Source organism: Rhamphochromis longiceps, linkage group LG18 (genome assembly GCF_057381845.1).
Source record: "Rhamphochromis longiceps isolate RC_006_pf linkage group LG18, R_longiceps_female_GT1.1, whole genome shotgun sequence".
Taxonomy (NCBI): Eukaryota; Metazoa; Chordata; class Actinopteri; order Cichliformes; family Cichlidae; genus Rhamphochromis; species Rhamphochromis longiceps.
Genome location: NC_140574.1, coordinates 22,261,948 through 22,276,910, shown reverse-complemented (window position 1 = coordinate 22,276,910; position 14,963 = coordinate 22,261,948). Strand labels below are relative to the sequence as shown.

The 14,963-nt window shown below is 44.8% G+C and overlaps 1 long non-coding RNA gene across 1 annotated transcript; it reads right to left on the bottom strand.

The window, feature by feature from the left end:
• Positions 1–2,749: 2,749 nt before the first annotated feature.
• On the bottom strand, positions 2,750–14,449 carry LOC146648240 (uncharacterized). Its single transcript, XR_014908639.1, has 3 exons — positions 14,236–14,449; positions 11,549–11,640; positions 2,750–3,914 (listed from the first exon to the last, which is right to left on the bottom strand). It is a non-coding gene; the product is annotated as an uncharacterized LOC146648240 (long non-coding RNA).
• Positions 14,450–14,963: the final 514 nt, after the last annotated feature.

The following is a 14,963-nucleotide window of genomic DNA, read 5'->3' as shown; positions in this document are numbered from 1 at the left end:
TATCTGCCTGTCTGCTACTCTGCTGTGACTACAAGATGATGAAGGAGCGCTTGTCCAAGTCTACGCCCAGTCCTCTCTGAACAACCACACTGAGCTAATAATAGACGGCAGTGCTTATCAAACAGTCTCAAAACTTCATTTGCATCTTGCAAGACCCAGACAACAACCAGAGAGGCCCTACACACACACACACACAGAGTCATGAACCAGACAACCCCTTCACTGGCCTTGACCCATGAACTCTAGGGTCCTCTTTCACCTGCTACGACAGCATTCATGCTGCCGAGGCTGTCTCGCCGGCAGCCGACTGTTCTGCATATCTGCTCGCTAGATTCCCACGCTCCGAGCTCAGACCTCCTGCACGGAGGACAATCACACTTTAAACACGGCTGTATTCATACAGGTAATTATGGAGATCAGTATTGTATCTGTGTCTGACTGTCTGACATTTGTGGGCCTCATGCACTGTCTTCACAGCTCAGTGCATACTATGGGGGGGGGTGGCGAGCTTTCCTTTTCCCTTCTTCCCTCTCAAATTGATCAGTCTGACTGGCACACACACAAAAAACCCTTTGATTCAGCACAGCACGGCGATCATGTATATTTCTAATAAACGTCTGTATTCTTTCACCATAAAACTCGGTCCGCTATCTTGCAAAGCGCTGGTCTCGTGTCGCCATTCCCCTTCCCACTATCCTCTGCATCCCTCTGTTTTGCTTGTTCCCTCTTCTCCAGCACATCAAGGGTAAACTCATGACTCGCCTCGCCTTTCTTTCCTCTTCCTGACTCTTTGCCGTTTGTCATTGGCTGAAAGCAGCTCCACATTGGCTGGACAGAAACGGTGATGCAACGAACACGAGGCTCCTGTGTAGTAGGGGTGTTTACGTGTTTTTTGTGAGAAACGGGCTCTGAGCGCGCGTCTGCTGCTCTCCCACAAATAATGTGACCGCCAAACACGGACGGGCGCAACACTCTCTTCTCTCGTGTGATCATGCGAGGGAGACCTTCAAAAGACTGTGACTGAATTTGCCTCGCCGCGCAGCATATGGGCACCCTCGCCGTTCTATGCAAATGGCCGAAATGCAGACAAATCTGCACAAATGCAGACAAACTAAACTCCCCCCACCACCACCCTCCAGTGTCTCATTAATGGTTTCTCCTAAAACCAGACGCCCCCCTCATCAAATAATAACCTCTCCACTTACACCCCCGCCCCAACTCCATCTTCCCCTCCTGTGCACACCCCGCCAATCCCATCCTACAGTCTAGACCCCACAACCCTCTCCCAAACCAGACACCCCAAAATCTCCCCCACCCCAACCAACCCCAACCCACCCCCACGCCTCCTCCCTCTTCTCTCCTCAGCTCCCACGACCAGCAGACAGACCCTATGATTTGCGTGACCGCCATTTTGCTGCCCACAGTAGACCTAACTGTACTGGCGCAGCAGCAGCTGCCTTGATGGGCAAATGCAAATGTGAGCGCCGCATTGTTGCTTGAATTAACGGCCCCACCACCACTACCCCCCAACACCGAAAAACAAGACCTGCTTGATCAGATGCGACTACACAATGACGCAGTGCCGTAACTGTAATACAGAAAACGTGACATGTTCATTTACACAAAGCGGCTGTGAGGAGCTGTGCAGAATGCTATTATGCATGGTTACGGGATCAAACGCATTCTGTATCCCCCCCCCCCCCCCCCCCCCCCCCCCCCGATTTTAGAAAAAGGTGCATTTCCAAAGTCTCAAATAGGTGCAGCTGAGGCGTCTCCCGTTTTTCATGCGATACTTCAAAGCTACAATCCGCCAGTCTTCAGGCGGCAATTTTTGTGCTGCGGCCTATTTATATTTTTCATCTGCAGCTCTTTTCTAGCAAAATCAGTCACCCCATGATTTGCTCAGTGCCATGGTAACCAGACACCCATGTGCATGAAAATGAGACTATTATGGTCTGTGTGTCTGGAGTTTGTTGGGCCTATGGATCCCTACTTAATTAGAGTCTGTGTGCATGTCTGAGCCTCTCTGTTTGCTTAATGCTTTCATCTGTGCATTATGTATGTCTGTGTGTAAAAAAAAAAAAAAACCCCAACTGCGAGTGTGCATGCGTGACAGAGCGCGATCTGATTAAACAAAGCCCCAGCTTAATCTTTTGTACAGTGTCACATTTGCATGCGAGGGAATCACATGCAAGCAAGCGCACCATATGGCACAGTATGTCTAGACAGTTGATCTAGCATGGACCGAACACCTATCAAACACATTTCTGGGTGCGAATACTCGCACCTTGAAAGAAACCCCCCCCCCCCAAAACCCAAAAAGAAACGGCATGGAGTACGCTTTAAAACATCACTTCGCTCCTGCTCGCTTGTCGCCAACGTGTGCCTTCGTAGGATCAATTACCAGCTCATGCCGACGACGTGATGTTCGGAGGTTATGCAAATGCAATTAGCCTTGATTTGCATTCGACGACAACAGCTAACTGACGCACAGATGGCAGACAACGGGGATGCACTCGCCATTTTTTGGCAGAGGGAAAGACTGGCAGCCATTTTGTCTGAAGCTGTGCCCATCTGGATGGAAACAACCACGCCGCATTACTGTGACGACGACAGCAGTTTGGGAGATGTGGGTGCACACTGCTGCTGCTGCTCGCAGCTCAAACACTCAAGGCCAAACATATACAGTCCATTTACACACACACACACACACACACACACACACACACACACACACACACACACACACACACACACACACATGGCTCTGTGATGTAGATAAGAATTATACAGCGAGAGTACAGATTGAAAGCACGAGTGGCATCTTATAATTAAAGAAACACCTCTTTTTTTTCACAGCTGTAATCCTAAATCGGCCTCAAAGGATGCCGAGTTACCATCTCTCCCTGTCACAGGCTATTTTAGGCAATGTGTGATGTAATGACAGCACATTCAGAGTAGTTCATAGAGTGGAAAATGTGAAGTGCTAAAGAGAGATACTTGCCATTTTACCATCTCCACTACAAGGTCTCTCTGCTCTATGATCTCCAGCCCTCTTTGCTGTTCAGTCAGTTTTTTTTAAACAGTCTGAAATTGAATAATAGACATCATGGAGAAAAAAAAAAGTTCATACTTCGTGTGCCAGTATTTCTTGTTTGAACAGACACGTGTCTACAGCTCACCATAGTAACAGCAAGCCAAGCGAGTGGTAGAGAAAATAAAGATCTGTCTCTTTGTCAAATGTAAAAACTAGTTGGGGGAATAAACAACGGGCGAGTCGAGGATGGAGAATGAGTCAAAAGTAGAGCTCCCGAACTGTGTTTTTTTTTTTATTTTGTTTTTTTTTTTAATCAGCCCGAGGCAGGAGGTTGGGGGGATACGTCAATCTTATGATGGAAAAAAAAGGCAAGAGAAAGGAGCATCCCTCTTGGCAGTCTTTCAACGTTCTGGGCATTGGGTATTATTTGGGGAGAAATCCCCTTCAGCAGAACCACACACACAGCCAGTGGAGATTGGGACTGAGGTCCAGTCCAAGGAGCCAGGGCTGCAGCTGAGAGAACCACACAGGACCTGTCTTTTGGAGGTCTGCAGGCCCGTAGGCCACACACTTAAAACACAGGAAACCCCACTCAGAGCTGTGAAGGTTTTCTGTTTCATATTGATTTCTCCTGCATGCCGGTAGCTCCAGAGGTGATCTGAGCCTTTGGGGACCTTCTCCATCCTTCCCGGCCCACTCACTAGCTCCCCGCCTGGGCTTCACTGGCTCTACTGGACCCCTGGATGGAGGTACAAGCCACAGGAGGAGAGGAAGAAGACAAGAGCCCATGGCAATGATGATGAGCTGCGCCGGGTCTCTGAGTTCAGTCATCCAGCAGCCTTTATCCAGCCTTCCAACCACCCACCCTTGTTTCCATCTGAAAAAGGGAAAATAGAGAGTGTTTTTCAAAATCTCACCTTTGGCATTCAGCATCCCTCTGCTCAATGCAAATGCAAATGCAAACACTAACACTTTGATTAAAAATACGTGGGAAGAAAACGCCAACTTGCTCTTTTGTAACCCGCCCCAAGGCTCCCACTGCTGTACAGAAACGAATAAAAATTCTCAACATGCTGTATGAAAGACAGAAGCATCAATTTCTGTTCGTTTTTCTAAAATGTTATGCACAAATATGAATTTTTCACGTTAAAATCATTTACATTTAACCTTAACCGTGAGGAATTATTAACAACAGTACCAATATGCATGTAGAAATATTATAAAAGTATTCTGAAACCTGTTATCATGCTAATACGCTATAATCCTTTGTGCTTCTTTGTTCTTTTCTTTAAAAAATAAGAATTGAAGGAGCCTCCCCGAGTAACCTGCACACACTGGCCCTAGTTTCTATCAGCTGAGAGACTCAGCTCGGTGTGTTCTCCTGGAAAACGATTAACACAGTTATAGCCAGTCATGGGATAGTTTGCTAGGGAATTTAAGTTTACAGTAATGTGCGTGTTTTCATCATATAATGGAAGGAGCAACGGGAGTAGCCCAGCGAGCCGGAGGAAGATTCAGACACAATGCAGCCATTGAGAGAGTTCAGACATGGGTGTTAACTCGCCATTCCTTCACACACAATAGGGGCCCCCACTACAGCCAGCATAGGGCACAATGTTGGTTCAGGGCAGCCCTCCACCCAGTGACAAAGAAAAGAGCTGCATTATCAAGATGGGAGGAGAAGGAAGGGTGAGGGGGTGCAGGAGGAGAGAGACAAACAGGAGATTGAGGGATATTTGTGTATGAGGAGGGAGGTAGAGAAGCAGAGGGGAGGCCCTGCGACCCATGGCTTTGGACTTGAGGAACAAAACAGCGAGACGTCACCAACGTCAGCATCAGACGTTCCATCTATTTTCCGTCCCGCTCGCATGTTGTCAATTTTATGAGCGAGCACCGTGAAGAAGCTATTCGCGCATTTACAGTGGTGCAAAATATGATGTGGGAAAAGCAAAGACTACTAACAGATGGTTTATTCCGAATCCCATGAAACGACTTTCAAAGCATGAATTAAAGACGCCACATTAGAAATATTTGTGCTAACTGATATTTTACAGTGTGCAATTTACTAAGGATGCCTGGTTCTGTATTTCATTTGTAGGAGAATTAATGAGGAGAAATAATAGCGTGATTCAGCCTCTGCTTCGGAGCGGTTAATATGTAGAACATATGTTCTTCTTGTTAGTTAATCGCTGTGAAGAAGAGCCTGGAAAGAAGCAGATCTGTCTTTGATCACACATATGTGGTTATGGGGTTTGTCTAGTATATTATTTAAATATAAATAATGCAATTTTTTTGGGTTCCTGTCAAAAATATGCTTGGGACATTTTCAAGAAATAGATGGAGCCATACTGAACAAACCACACATAGCCAGTACCAAGCCAGGATAGCAAGCTGTATTTTGGGGATTTGCAGACTATTATATTATATTATATTATATTATATTATATTATATTATATTATATTATATTATATGCTTGGTGGATCCATATTAACGTACCACAAAACTAACGCAAAAGTTCTTTAATGGTTTCGTATTATGGGCTTCTCTTATTCATGTTTTTATTTTCTTTCCTTTTTTTAACATCTATTGGACAATAAAGTAGAGAATAAACAGGAAAGTAGGGGAGAGAGCAAGAGGGTTGACAAACAGGAAAGCATTCAGGGTGGAACTGAAGCCAGACCTCTGCAGTCTTTTGGTATACGTGTTCAACCAAAGCCATAGAGGTGCCTCATTATTCAGGTTTTCAGTGGCATGCTCTGGTGATACATACTAACCCAGCAAACAGTTTGTGCATTCATTTTTTTAAAATAAAACACATTACTGAATAAAATGTACACTTCACTTTACATTTAACATATAACTGCAACGCCCCTCGTCTGTTTTTGCCTGGTGACCTTATTTCCACATTTCTTCCACCGTGTCCCTGTCAGACTCTTCATACAAATTTTACCAACTGGTAATAAAAGCAGCAGCATTTTTGATGCAGGCGCATTTTAACTACATCCAACTCCCCCCCCCCCCCTTTTTTTTTTTCATTGGATCTGAAGGACCAAATTGTTTGCCTGCTTTTGTTTGTTCCAGTGAAACTCAGAGATGAATTTGATGTACAGTATGTGCATGAAATGAAGGACATGGGAATTTATCTGCACTTTAATGGCTTCATATTTGCAGCAGAGAGCAGGAATCACATCATCTCCAACGACTTCAGCATTTTTGAAACATCTTTAGTGGTCATCCAAAGACTGTATAACAAGCATTTGCTCGTTCTGAGTTGCTTGTTATACACTCTGCATGGTTGTAAGGGAGCACTGTTTTGGGAGTGAAGCTGACAGCGTTAACAATCCGTTGGTAATGTAGGTGTAAAAGCTTTTATTCTACCTTCCTTTTCCCAGACAGGTAAAAATCTCCTGCAAAACAAAGGGGCGACTTCTGCTTAAAATGTATAAAGGAAACTATCAGTTTGACAGTGTTTAAGGCCAGCAGGCTGTATAGGTGGTGACGAGGTAGTGGGGCTGGGGGTGGAGGAGTAGTTGGAAAATGTTTATGGTGATCCTGTGTCTCTCTGGGAGCCTAATAGGATCCCATGGCTGGAGTGAGAGCTCATTGTGCCAGTGTAAAGGATTACACTGCTAAACTGGTAAAACAGGGGAAAAAGCCCAAACACTCTCTACCTCCTATGGAGAGGCAACGAACCATCCAACAATGAGAGGGGAGAGTATACTGGGAGCTGACTCATTTCATCAACAGAGAAAGCGACCCAAGGAAAGGGAAGTATCGGAGGAACTGTGACAGAGGGGGGAAAAAAGACTGGGCAGTTCATTTAGCTGTATGTACAGAAACAAAAGTGACTGCAAATGGAGGGAGGGATGACAAAAAAAACAGAAAGGAAGGGGCAGGGGGGCTGCTTGGATGACAGTTTCAGTATTCGAGGGTAAAATGGGCAAATGATGTCTGTCTTGCTTGTCTGTCTGCATCCTGAGTGACAGTTTACAATCTCTGAGGCAGCAGGCAGGCCCAGCAGGTCGGCTCTTTGGCTCCATACAATCCCTCATTTCCTAACCTATTTTTTCCTCTCTCTGCCGTCTACCCTCCACCTTCAGCTCTCGTCTGTTTCCAGCCATTTCTAATCTCCTCCACTCTGCCACCACAGCCACTACCTTCACTCTGCATATATATATGTATGTCTATGTGTATATATATATTTTTTATTTCCACAATTTTTTAGTTGATCGCCAGTTAATTGAATCATTACGTTGACTGAGCCTTCCGTCGTTGTTTCTTTCTGACTTCACCACAAAAAGACTAATACTCTGCAACAATAATGCCCTCTCCTCTTTATGGAACTAGCTTGCAGGCTTTTTCTTGCCCTTTGACGCAAACGATGACCTGAATCAGTCCCTCACTGCACCTGCCTCACATTCATCCAGTAACTGTTTACAGACGACTTTCTTGGAGCTACGATCATGCTGAACTGGTAGATTAATTTTCAGCAAACATTTGCTTGCTTTTGGATTCTCTGCTCGCTTTAGTGTCTTATATAAATATATATTTGTTAAAAATCCCCAAAGGGTTTTTATTTTCATTCCAAAATTTGAAAGCACAGGAAATCCTCCGAACATCTGATGAGCATGATGACCCAGCATATTTCCTGCAGTTTTCATGTACAGCACACACATACAACATTATTCTCATCTCATTTGCTGTTCAAATGGAAACCACGCCGGGCACAAATGCATCATTTGCATCCTGCAACCTGCCAGGCTGACAGACTCCTCTCTCTCTCTCCTCCTTCGCTGTCTTCATCTCTTCCCTTCCTTCAAAGGCTGCTGAGGATGTATTCAAACAGCAGGATACACACTCAGCTAACAAACCTCATTAAGGGCCCATACACACTTTCTCAATGCTTACACTAGCTGTCACACATCCTCTCTCAATGCACACACTGGTGGCCACACTGACCACGACAAAGCATCTTTACAGAGCTAATTAGAAGGGTCCCCCTCTCTATTTGAAACTCATCTGAATAGGAGGGAACATGATAATGAGGAGGGGAGGACGAGATAGAGGAGGGAGGGACAGTTGGGGTGAAAAAGGAAAAAAGGGGCGAAGGAGAGAGAGGGAGAGAGGATGCATGGTAATTTATTTGCGGGGATGGTGGGCATGTTTTTTCGTGGCGTGGAATTAAAGTGAGGAGCCCGTGCAAGCAGGGGGAACCGAATTAGTGTGACACTGCTCAGAAGCAGCGACGGAGACGAACGGGGAGGGAAGTGAGTGCTGCACCATTTTGATTGGTGTGCCAGTATCTGGAGAGAGAGATAGAAAGAAGCCATGGGTGGGACCCTAGCTTCATCGGGAAGGAGGTAAAAAGAGCAGCCGCTGCCACGGACGGCATTTCAGAGAGGTTTACATGAACTCATGATCAAACTAACTGACACATGCAACACAAAATGTGGGGTAAAGAGGCACCAGATGATCACCTGAATTAAAGGGAATTATTTTCATTCCTTTTTCTGATTATAATTATTTATCTGTTATTCATCAGATAACATTTTGTATTTACTGAGGGACAAAACGTCGCATTGAGGTTAAGCTCTAAAATGATCCTCAAAAGCTGCTTCATCTCTCTGTAAACTTTTCCCCATTTGTGCTTTTTTTCCTTTTGTTTCTCTGAAGCATCTCTCTCTTTGTGCGTGTGTGTGCAGACAATGCCAAGTTGACAGTTAAGGTCTCAGATCAAGTTTGTCTCTGGAGCCTGTGTGAGTGGACATATCAGAAGCTGCACAAGAGCTCTATCAGAGCTTTCCATCATAGTAAATAAAATAAAAAAAGCTTTTTAAAAATATTAGAATTAAACTACTCGAAAACAAACAACGCTCAAACAAGATCACAATGTGAGTATGAAGGGAAAGAAATCCAGGCTCCCTTCAATGCTCAGCAGAATTTTAAGTTCAAGTTGAAGTTATGACCTAATTGTTCTCTCATCAAGGCCCAGTGGCCCCTTGATGGGAGTGCAAAGCATTCTGGGAGAATAGCAGGTGTCCCCGTGTCGCAGAGCTTCCCAGACAGCTTGTTAATTTGCACAACTTTTGCAAATTAACAAGCTCTCTGCTGTATGTGTGTGTGCATGCGTGTGCATGTATGTGTGTATATATTAGCGATGGGACTTGACCCTAGCGAGCTGCGGCAGTGTTTCGCGTCTTGCTGGGCGTGGGAAAAAGACGGGACCCCTTTTCACAGCTGCCTGGCCGAGGCCTGGGCTGCTGGGGGCCCCTTGTACCCCCCTTCACACACACACACACACACCCTGGTTCCCCCTTGTTCAAGATCCCCCCCAACTCTCACTCACACACACACACACACACACACACACACACACACACACACACACACACACACACACACACACACACACACACCCCAACCCTTCTCCTCCTTCTATCCCATTCAGGCTCCAGCCTACTGGCTTTCAAAAGCAGGACCCCCTTCCCAGCCCTTCATAAATACATCTCATTATTCAAGCCCTAGTTTGCATAGGGATTCCAAAGAGATCTCCACTCTGCTCGCGAGGCCTGAAGCCTCTCAGCCTTTTGGACCGCACAAGTGCAAATTTCGACTTAGTAATCTCCCTGTGTTAATATTTGTTTTAAAACGATGTACGCACACTTTCAAAATTCTTTCACCAACATTGAAATGCATATTTTTTCCCTTTCTTTCTTTTTTTCTTTTCTTTTTCTTTTTAGTTTTTGCATCCGACTTAAAATTTCTAATTTGTCTCAGAAATTATGGAAAAATCTGTAGAAACTAAAGCCAGTGAAAAGAGAGTTTAGCATGACTATTAGCAAGTGCTTGTCTGTGTTCCATCTGCCACGGGCTATTGTACAGTACCACACACACACACACACACACACACACACACACACACACACACACACACACACACACACACACACACACACACACTTCAGACCCTGTACAATACCACCCCCCACCCCCATTCACCATTCACTGCAATGCATTACTGCAGAGATTTATCTCCTATCAGCCTGTATAATACTGAGGTTATAATTTACATCCACTTTAGAAAACAGCAGCACAGGCCGCTCCTTGCATATGCTAATGTAAAGCTTGGGAAAATCTGGGCGATTCAAAGAACTCCATCCTAAATTTGAATAACTGAGCTTTCCATTGAGCTTCAAGGTTGTGGAACCACGAAGATTTGACCTTGCTAACAATATGTACTTACCGTTTAATTCCTTATTCTCGACTATTTAAGAGGGAATTGGAGGGAACGCTCTGACGGCCTTAAAGCCAGGAATGTTTCTGTTTCCATCTTGCTCCAATAACTGCAATTATATCTTTTTTTTTTTTTTTTGGTTATGTTTCTCAGCAGCCTTAAAATGATCTATTTTTTCAATAATCTTTAACCTTATGAGTCACTCTACAGTTTTCACTTAATGCTGCTGCTAAAACCGAATTATGCATATGCTATAGCTTTATGCTGATCGATGCTTTGCTCCCAGCAATCAGAGATTTTTGGATGAAGGGGAGGGTGGCTCATCAAGGCATTAGGGGCAAAAAGGACAGAGCCACCCAAACACTCTTTCCACATGAGCAGGTCCAAACCTTGGGTGAGCCCTACGCCTCCGCTCTCCTAACGGGATAAAGAACCGCAGCAAAGATTACACGGCAACCTCCCCTGCACCTACCACACACTCCACCTGACAAATAGGATCATAGTGTTTAAAGGGATAAAACGCTGAATGTATGAGAATGAAAAGAGAGTTGTGAGTGCGTGCATGCGTGTGTGTCTAAGTGTGAGAATGATGGAGGGGAAAGGGGGGAGGAGGGGGTGATATACGACGTAAAAAATGTTAATACTTCAAAGGAAGAAAAGAAATGATGGAATTCAACATGGAGGTCCTACTTCACTCGCTTAGATCGGGCCATTTGCACTCTCTCATAGCTGCAGGCCACAGTCTACGGCTGTTACAACCTGTATGCATATTCCTGCATATATGTGAAAGGTATAAAACTGACATTTACACAAAATAAAAATGGCAGTAAATGTGTCTCCTAATGCCCCTTTTGCTTTGAAAGGGTTTATGAGAATTACAGCAACACACTTAAAAAATCACATTTGATACTAAATAATAAAAATAATATATATTTTTTTAAGTATTTCAAAATTCAGGCTTAGTCTGTCTCTTTCTGGCTTTTTCACACCCACACACAGCCCACTATGGTCACACAGCTCAACAAAATATGGACAACAATCAACCACCAGCAAAGCTCCATCGCTGGCTGATGAATCTAGATGCAAAACTTTCTGAAAGCCTCCAGCATCTTCTGGTTTGACCTCTTGGATTCACTCTTAAAGCTACCCAAGCTGCATAAGACAAAAAGATGCACGCTTGCTTCTGCGCTTCGCAACCCTGTCGTGGGTTGTTACCGATATGGAAGCAAACAACGTCGGCGTTCATCATGCACGTCTTCCTATTTTGTGTATTCACCTGCAGGCTGATTGCTGCTCCTCATCTTGTCTGGTGGCAGCTTGACTTCATTGTGAGGTGATAAATAAGGGGCTGAAATTCCCGGCATTTTTCTTCAAAGATAAAAGAAAGGAAAATCAGTTAGCAGTGATTTAGAGGCAGTGGATGAAAACACGAGGCAGGAGAAGAAAGGAATGCATTGTGTTTGTTAACCATACAGCTAAGATCAATCTCTAAAACTTGTTTACTTCCTTGTATTTTTCCTCTGTGCACTTTACATTATTTTGCCTCGTTGCAAGGTTAAATCTATTTTGTGCTGCGCATACTGTAAACTATAAATGTAAGATGTCATGGACAAGTTACACAAAGTATTTCTAGTGAAGGAACTATACCACAAAGCAAAGCTATGCATGATGTTTTATCAGCACTGCATCACAGTTGCTAAGCTACGGAAATGCAGAATGAGACATAAAAAATAGCGCATAAAATAACAGGAGAGTAGGTTAGAAATTTTTAAAGAACATCACAGAAAGACTCATATGACATATTAATCCCTTTTTTGGGCATAAATGGAGAACATGGAGGTCAAATCGTGTATACTTCCTCAACCAGGCAAATGTCAACAACCCAGATGCACAAACATGGACACACACACACACACACATACCATTTGAGCTGTCTTGTCTAACGGCGCACATCAAATATTGTCAGTCATGGTCTAAATAGAGCATGCAGGGACTTCAGGGATATTCAGTCATCTCTGAGGCTTGCTGATTCTGCTCTAAGAATAGATCAAACTCTGAGCCGATGTCCTATTTAGTTCTTATCTAACAGGCGAACACAAAAATAATCCACCCTGCGAAACACAGATTCAAACATATCTGCCTCATCTAACTTGGATTTGAGTCGAAAGCCTGTTCAAAATACACTGAAGAGGGCCGGGTACAGCCCAGTCTCTGAATGACTGATGCGGCGGGATGTTGATGTGTTGCACCTGCAGGTTCTGGTTGGGTAGCAAAGAACCAAACAACCCACAGTTATGTGATGGAAAAACACCGATAGCAGGTAGCACACAGCAGTTCAGTCCTGCACTTTCTCCCAAGTACTCCACTAGCTGGGCTTCATCTTGCACACCGAGTGGTGTGCATGTACATCCAATTATACATCACACTCCTAATGTCAAGTTAATTACAGCCATGGGACATCACTTAGGCTACACTGCTCATACAGGAAATACACTTGGAGTATTAGAGGAGTCAGAGAGTCTGCAGGATGCAGCTCTGCAGGATAAATTCACACTGTGTAATTATGCCTTGAAATGCAGGCTACAGCAACTTCTGGGCCTACAACACATTGCCATAACTATCATGTGAGATCTCAGAAAGCGATCTGATGCTGCTGGTGCTGCCAACACCGTCACGTGAGCTCTGGATTGGCCAATCATGTGAAGCCTTTAACTATTTCTGTCTCACCCCTCAAGATATTACTGTTTTAACACCCACACAGTTGTGACAACTACACACTAGCATGCGGTGTGGATTTGGAGAACGATTTCTCCACATGCGTGTCTCCCTCGTGCCTCAAAGTTGAACGAAACGCTGATATATTGATGCCCAACAGGCCCCTGCATCACCGCGATACCCACGCCACGAGCCCCCCCCCCCCTAAAAAAAATACAGAAGCAACATTCACGCCCTCGCAAGCTCCAGAGAGCCAGCAGCTCTGCACAAGAGGTGGACTGCCACAGCTACAATCACGCAGGTGCTGTTTTCCACCCGCCCCTTCCACCACTTCTCCTCAGCGGCGGCAGCCGCGGCGGTCAGCCTCCCTCAGCATCCGTCCCTCCCGCTTCCTCCTGCTGTTGCCCGCCCCGGCATCGTTTCCTCCTCCTCCTCCTCCTCCATGCCGAGCGAGAGGACCCCGCGGCTCCGAAGTGCTCGGCGTCAGTTCGTACTTTCGGTTCTCTAGCTTTATGAAATTAAAACTCATACAGCTAGATAACCAAAGACACAAACTAACCCGTCGTCTCTTAAAGGGGCCGCCTCTCCGACACACGGGAGAAAACAGGGCAGAAAGAGAGAGAGAGAGCCTGCTTGTGGTCTCATTGGACTGAGAGATCCTCACACACACTCACACTCTGAGTGAGAGAGAGAGAGAGAAAGGAAGATGCTCAACATATCAGAAATATTCATGAATTTATTTATTAGGATTTAGAGGAGAAACACGGTTAAAACACGACTTTAACACAAACGCTCACTTCTACACACACACGGTGACTGACAGCTTAGCAGGCTGTAGGCCTGATAGATCTTTAACCTTAACTATGCCCACAGTCAAGTATCACCACAAGTTGGTTAGATACTCAACCAGCGTTTTGTTTCGCACAGTATCTTAAGCCCATGCAGCAGTGATATGCACACAGCTTATTTCTTCATCCACTCCCATTTACCAAGCAATGTATTTTTTTAATGAGTTTGAGCACCTTTGTTGTGCACACTGTCACACGCATGGGCCCTTTAACGTAAACCTTAACAAACGGTTTTCTATTGTAGTGTCACAGCTTCAGTTTATATTTCTGCAAACACGCTGACAGCGTCAGAATCATTGCGATGGATGAAGGCACACAGAAGCAAGTTAAAAACGCAAACACACACGGCACCTCAAGTTATAATCAGTTACACCAGTCACAAAGCCAGCATCCTACTTACTTGCACACCAGGCTAACTCCACTCCACCAGTCCATATCCTCCAAATATTTCAAATTCCACCCTGGGGTTTTAATTCACCTGTGCGTCTAGGTTTAATCGCATCCGAGAGGAAATAGCGCAAAAGCTCGGATACTCGAGACTACAGAGTGTCCACCCTCCTTCTCTCCCTGTCTCTTTGTGGATTTTGCAAAGGACCGACACGATGTCCTCTCCCTCACACGTGCAGGCTGCGACTGACAAGTGCGGAGAGCCCACGGTGTGCAGAGGGGATAAACTCCGCCTCAGAGAGAAAGAGCGAGAGAGGGAGAGAGAGAGGGAGAGAGGGCGCGAATCCGAAATTATTAAAGCCAAATTAGTAATGAATGCAGGTGCGTGTCAATCAGGAGCTGATTCTTCCAATTATACTCATTATCCATGGGCGTAAAATAGAGAGACGAACGCATCAATTATTTCTAAGAGCAAGATGCAGATGGAGCTGCATGGGTCAAACCTGACCTTTCACAGGCTGTATTTTTGAGAACTCAATTATAGATGTTTAAAACTTCCCCGTATTCATAATTTAATGTGTGGAGAAAAAATAAGGAGAGGACTGCTTCCCTCCCCTTTTCTTTTGAGCTTTATAATTCGGTTCGGGGAGCGTAATGGGAGCACAAACTTCCTAAATTCATTTACTCCTTACGACTATTCTGGAAGGTTTAAAGCTTGATTTGAGCTGTTAATTCATATAA